Source organism: Argiope bruennichi, chromosome 10 (genome assembly GCF_947563725.1).
Source record: "Argiope bruennichi chromosome 10, qqArgBrue1.1, whole genome shotgun sequence".
In the NCBI taxonomy this organism is placed as follows: domain Eukaryota; kingdom Metazoa; phylum Arthropoda; class Arachnida; order Araneae; family Araneidae; genus Argiope; species Argiope bruennichi.
The window spans coordinates 86,214,154-86,220,153 of NC_079160.1; the positions used below are offsets into that span (position 1 = coordinate 86,214,154).

At 30.1% G+C, this 6,000-nt stretch overlaps 1 protein-coding gene across 2 annotated transcripts in view; it reads left to right on the plus strand.

The window, feature by feature from the left end:
- The window catches only part of LOC129989433 (gastrula zinc finger protein XlCGF57.1-like), a 38,326-nt gene extending 33,281 nt beyond the window's left edge, over positions 1–5,045 (plus strand). For both annotated transcript variants that reach the window (XR_008785771.1, XR_008785770.1), the window contains one exon: positions 3,521–5,045. The gene's annotated coding sequence lies outside the window, so the exon portion shown is untranslated. The remainder of the gene's footprint in view (positions 1–3,520) is intronic.
- The last annotated feature ends 955 nt before the right edge of the window (positions 5,046–6,000 follow it).

Here is a 6,000-nt window from a genome sequence, read left to right on the forward strand (position 1 = left end):
CAACGCGCAACCACTTAACTATTCCGATCTACATTGTATTTACTTCTGATATAGAATAGAGTAGACGCTACCACTTTTGAAAGAACAGATTCCAAATAGGTATCGTCAATTTTTTAACAACTTTTTTCTACTTTAATGCATTTGTAAAATTTTGTTTAAAACAATCGTCTAATTTAATTTGAGGAGATGTGATTTTGTGGAATCATGAATTATGCTAAAAAAATAACCTTATTTATTAAGCGAAAGGGGAAAATAGTTGATATGGAGGATAGATTTTATTTCGGTAGTAATGGAAGCCGCGCTTGCTGTACGGTTGCTTGGCGACAAAGCACTTACGCCAATTTTATTTACACGCCAAGAATAAAACATTATGAGCCGTTATCGATTGCTTGAAGAAGGTAGCCCTCGTTTATGAGCGCTCTTTCTTAATAGTAAAATAAAATAAAAAAGCGATACCCTCATATGATATATTTGCATATATTCATTTTATGAATCTCATTTTTGACTAGAAATGATACTATTATGAATGTTATTTATGGCTAAGGCATGGTAAATCTCAAGCATGGTAAATCTCAATCCTCCACATGGATGCGTTCTTTTTTTAATTAATTAAATGATTAATAAATTAGCGTACAAATTAGATTTAAATTTGTAAATTTTATTTTCGATTGGTACATTAAATCAAATTTAATATTTGTTTGAGGCAATAAAATGAACTTCCCAGTTCCTTTTAAATTGTTAATGTTATTGTTATTGTTATTGTTAATGTTAATTAAATTGTTTATTATAATTAAACATTCATTTTAATGATAATAGCTTTCAAAATTTACTGGACTATTTGTGGTAACGTAAATTTCCGAATTTTTGTGAACTAATTAAAGGGCAATAAATTAGCGTGTAAATCAGAATTAAATTTCTGGGATTTTATTTTCGATTTGTTCGTTAAATCAAATTTAATATTTGTTCGAGGCAATTAAATGAACTTCCATGTTTCATTTAAATTGTTAATGGAATTTTAAAAGAATGTCTCATTTGAAAAACAAGTCCATGTTGTAATTTTATTTCTTGTAGTTTAACAATATTCAATGGAAGATATTTTAATTTGTTTATTATAATTAAACATTCATTTTAATGATAACAGCTTTCAAAATATTCTGGACTATTTGAAGTAAATTTCCAAATTTTTTCTCCAAACAAATCCGAGTATTTTTTTACTAATTAAATGGCAATAAATTAGCGTGTAAATTAGAATTAAATTTTAGGCATCTTATTTTCAATTGAATCATTAAATCAGATTTAATATTTGTACATGGCAATGAAATGAACTTCCAAGTGTCATTTAAATTGTTAATGGAAGTTAAAAATAATGCTTCGCTCGGAATACAAATCTATGTTGTACTTTAATTCTTGGAGTCGAATCGTATCCATTGGAAGATATTTTAATTTGTTTATTATAATTAAATATTCATTCAAAATATACTGGACTATTTGTGATAATGTTAATTTCTGATTTTTTTTCCGAACAAATTCGAAATTTTTAAACTAATTAAATCGCAATAAATAACATTAAATTTTAGAGATTTTATTTTCGATTGGTCCATTAAATCACATTTAGTATTTGTTCGAGGCAATGAAATTAATTTCCAAATTTCATTTAAATTCTTGATGGAAGTTAAAAATAATGCGTCTTTCAGAATACAATTTCGTGTTGTTTAACAGTATTGATGGTATCATTGGAAAATATTTTAATTTGTTTTATACCATCAAACATTCACTTTAATGATCATAGCTTTCAAAATTCACCGAGCTATGTGGTAATGTAAATTCTTCTGAAACATTCGATATGAATACGAATAAATAATGATTTGCATGTTTCTTATTGAAATTATTTGGTGCAGAAAAAAAAAGCTGAAAAACATTTGTATTTTCGTGGCCTCAAATTTACATCTAATAAATTTTTTTAACCTGCGTATTATAAATTTGACCCATCATTTTTTTTATATATAATTCGCGTTGAAGAAACTTATTACAGGAATCGTTAAGCGCTTTTTTTTCTTCGGCATTCGTTAGAACGGGGGTGAGCTGGGGGAATGTGTCATATGGTTAACACTACCCTTTAATCAATATATCTATGTAACTATTTTTTTTTTTTAGTTGAGGATAAAAGTTAATATTTTTCTTAAGAATATAATTATTTGTCATTTTTTTTTATATATATTGATTTTGACAAGAGGAGAATCTGAGTGGTTTGTAGATTAATTGAATTATTTTTTAATAAAATGCTATTGTAAAATGCTATTGAGCATAATTATATTATTATTTTTAAACTTTGTTTTGAGTTTTAAAATGTTTTTATTGCATTTGAAAATCCGAGAAAATTGTTTTAAAACTATTTGAAAATTATTTAAATTTTGAAATCTTATTTGAACATTATTGTGATAATAAACATAGTAATGAAAAAAATTCTTAATATATTTCTATGGTCTGCAAATATATTTACATTATTACTGCAAAGAAAAACAAAACATTGTAGGAAACAAACTGCAAACCAAATAAAAACCATAGACTTTAAAGTCTAAAGTAATTTTTTTAAATATTAAGACATATTTATGAGGGAAGGAAACACATTTCTCTTTCATTGTATTTTATTACAGGGAATAAGTTACCATAAACTAAATTATATTATCTGCTCATGCTCATAGAAATAATTACGTTGTAGGTGAATCAGTGATAATAAAGCAATTTTGCAAATATATAAACAATTTATATCATTTTAACAAATTATTGGCTTTGGAGTAGCGCGTCTTCCACGTGATCTGGGGGTCCCGGGTTTGAATCCTGGTTCGGGCATGGTTCTATGCTCTATGTTCCTTATGGTTCTTGTTCTTGTATGGTATGGTTCTTGTTCTTTACTCTATGTTTTATCTGTTAGGTGTGAAAGAGCCCCCCCCCCCATGTAAAAAAGGGGTTGCGCAAACGTGTGTATGAGTGTCATCTGCATATGAACTGGAAGTCAGACTTCTGCCCTCGGGTGCTCAAAGGAGGTTCTTATGTTTAACTTTACTTTAACTAACAAGCTTTTTCCTTATGTTTAAACCTCAAAATTAAAATAATACCAATGTATTTTCTCGCCAAATACTCTTGCCAACAGATGACATGTTTTTTAGCAAACCTAGACTGAGTAATCACTCTTTACCCCCTTTTTTTTCAAAGAGTCACGTGTGATTTATTGGATTTTTATGACCGGTACGGATGAGTCCCACTACCGTTTAGGGACTATCTCAGAAACTACTGCATTCCCCTTTCCGTTGCAACGCGGACACGACATCATCATCATGAATTTGCTATTCTCAAAATTCTTTACTTAATAATTTTTTACCAATTCTTTCTCAATTATTTTGCAGATGCTTCATATCTGAATATCTAAATTTTGATATCCGAATTCTTTATATCAAACCTTTTAATCTTTTATTGGTCGTTAGCATCTGCAAAGCATAATTAATACTTCCTTTCCTTGCAGGTAATCTGTGTGTCGAAGCAGGACATCTTCCCAATGGCTTAGTAGTTCTTAGTAGAGCATTTACCGCAGCTCTGAAATACAAAGTGCTTCAGATGAAGCAAGCTGCCAGAACTAAAATGAACACTGCTATGAAGTGTGCTCTCCTCACTCGACTGTATGCTGCTTCTATAATAAACTCCAAGATTCGGCACGCTGCTTAATTCACCAATCGCTTGAGCTCCACTCAACGCTCGCGTTTCACTGGATTGATCCAACTGATTTGCCGTTGACTCGCTATGCAACTCTAAACCTCTCGACGACTGTTTTCACGCTGTATACACGACTGTTTTCGGGTAGGACTACAGGCATTTTACATTTCCCAGATCAGGGCAGAGAAGGTTCTGGAACAATCAAGCATATCTCAGTTTCTATTGACTCTATCGCCAAAATTCTGTAAGATTCTAGTATCTTCCGGTTTGTCGCCAAAGTTCCCAAATTCGTCGCCAGATGTCGCCAAACCCTGGGATTACCGATTCAGCATCCGGTCTGCATCCATAACAGAGCTGATCGTAAAACGGTCTTTTCAGTGACTCAACTAGTCGTGCTGGGAAGCAACAATACAGATTTGTAAAGTACAAACGGTCTTTCTGTCAGCAACAAGGCCTATTTTTGACCTATTGTAACCTAAGCCAACCTAATACGGGCATGTACAGTTTAACTAATCTAAAGACAAGACCGTTTCTGCAGATAAGCAGATATTGGGTTCTGAAAACCAGATTGTAATTTTCTCTGATATACATAATATGGTTATTAAGATTTAATTTTTTATCTAAAACCATCTATAAGTATTTTATACCATTTTCCCCGTCAATGTCATGTATCTGGATTTTTGACCAGTTGTTATTTCTTTGTGCAGAGAAGAATTTTTTCAATTTTCTCCACATCAAGTTTGATCTCTCATCGTTTAAGCCAGTTTTCCAATAAAATTGTGCAGTGGAAGATTGGCTCTGTTAGGAGAATTATCATGGGACATAATTGCCATGAATAAGTATCTCCATACCTGCTAAATCTGCAAAATATACACTCTTTTAATTAGCTTTAATTTAAATAGCTTAAAGTTTTAACTGTAAGATATGCAATAAGCATTTTATGACATTCTTAAAAGAAAATCTGGGGAAAATAGTTAATTTGCAAAATATAACACTCGTCTTTGGTTATTATGAAAAATAGATTTCAATTATTTATTTTCATAGAGAGCTACTCGAAATAAGTCACTAAATAATTTGTATTGACCTTTTTTTTTATTTCATCAATATCATGATATTTTCTTAAAAGAAATAAGCGAAGTTAAAGAACTCATCTATTAATATTTTCAAAGAAAAATGGTAGGGTGCACTTTTAAATCTTGGAATGGCATATTTTTTTTAAATTTTTATCCAAAATTGCAAACTGGGTCATATATGCCCATTATTACCTTAATGGTATAACTTTTTGATGTCTAAGACAAGTTGTGTAGCTCTCTAAGTACAATATATGTATCAGTACAAATTTCAGCTTTAATTGTTACATGAATATCTAATAGATATGTCATTATCAATTAGCGTTCATGTTTTGACAATGTAATTAAATCATTGATATAATTTGCTGTTTTTTCTGCATTTGTAATATACGAAATTGAATAAAGTTTTTAAAAACTAAGAAAAGTGAGTTAACAAATGGTAGAAATTTGTGTGTGTGTGCGTGTATGTCTATCAAATCTGGGGCTCAAAATGCAAAAGCATGAACTGACAGAAATAATCCCCCTTCCAAAAAAAGGAATTTTAATCATTCATGATTAATTAAATTATGAAGATCCTTCATAAGTATTCCGCTTCTCAATGGATTCCATTTTAAAACTGAATATTTCTGTAATAAAAATTAAAAAATTGGCAAAAAAAAACAATGATATATAAGAAGGCTGGACCGCCCTCTCCTCCTCCTTCCCTCTCTCAAGTTTCATTGAAAAAAAAACAACAACAACAAAAAAAAAACATAGAGAACGAAATGAATTTATTACCGAAAGTTGCACAACAACAATAAAAATAAAGGAGAAGGGGACATCTGAATATCTTGAGTATGCATTTTCGCATTTTAACAAAACTGGCATCCAGGGAATATTTCAATTGACATGTTAATTTAGATTGGGGAACTGATAAACCGATTTAATTAACATAATTAATTAGTATCTTGGAATTTCCCCATTACGGAAACAGATTTTGTAATAATTGCAACCATTATGCCTTTTTCTGAACGAACAAAGAGCAATTATTTTAGTAATATAAAATGAGAGGATCATAAAATAGATGGCTGAATTAATCACAAAAGAAACATATAAGTGAATACATTTAAAGGAAAAGAAGTCTACATTTACTTTATTATAGAGAAAAATTAATAGCCGTTTTAATAAACATCACATCTGATATCTGTACATCAAATTTCTAAAGTGAAACTATAAACAATTG